The sequence below is a fragment of the Arachis duranensis genome, chromosome 10 (genome assembly GCF_000817695.3).
Source record: "Arachis duranensis cultivar V14167 chromosome 10, aradu.V14167.gnm2.J7QH, whole genome shotgun sequence".
NCBI lineage: Eukaryota > Viridiplantae > Streptophyta > Magnoliopsida > Fabales > Fabaceae > Arachis > Arachis duranensis.
In genome coordinates this window covers 35,498,717-35,499,611 of record NC_029781.3, presented here as the reverse complement: position 1 = coordinate 35,499,611, position 895 = coordinate 35,498,717, and positions in this window count along the sequence as shown.

Here is an 895-nt window from a genome sequence, read left to right as displayed (position 1 = left end):
AGAGCCCCCACAGTCAAACTCTAAGTTTGGTGTTGGGAGGCCACAACCAACTTCTAAGTTTGGTGTTGAACCCCCACATTCAAACTCTAAGTTTGGTGTTGGGAGGTTCCAACATTGCTCTGAGCATCTGTGAGGCTCTATGAGAGCCCACTTTCAAGCTACTGACATTAAAGAAGCGCTTGTTGGGAGGCAACCCAATGTTAATTTTATCTATTTTTCTTTGTTATTTTATGTTTTCTGTAGGTTGATGATCATGAGAAGTCACAAAATCAGTTGAAAAAGAAAAAACAGAATGAAAAATAGAAAGAAAAATAGCACACCCTGGAAGAAGACCTTGCTGGCGTTTAAACGCCAGTAAGGGTAGCAAATGGGCGTTTAAGCCCAGTCTGGCACCATTCTGGGTGTTTAACGCCAGAAAGGGGAACCAGACTGGCGTTAAACACCAGGAAAGGGCAAGAAGTTGGCGTTAAACACCAGAAATGGGCACCAGCCCGGCGTTTAATGCCAAAATTGGCATAGAGAGCATTTTTGCTCGCCACTTGGTGTAGGGATGACTTTTCCTTGACACCTCAGGATCTGTGGACCCCACAGGATCCCCACCTACCCCACCACCCTCTCTCTTCTTCTTCACCCATTCACCAATCACCTCAACACCTCTTCCCCAAAAACCCCTCACCTATGAAATCCCATCTTTCTCTTCACCACTCACATCCATCCTTCATAAAACCTCACCTACCTCACCATTCAAATTCAAACCACTTTTCCTCCCAAACCCACCCTCCCATAACCGAACCCTACCCCTTTTTCCACCCCTATATAAACCCATCTTCACTCTTTCATTTTCACACAACCTAAACACTACTTCTCCCCCTTTGGCCGAACCACAAAGCCATCT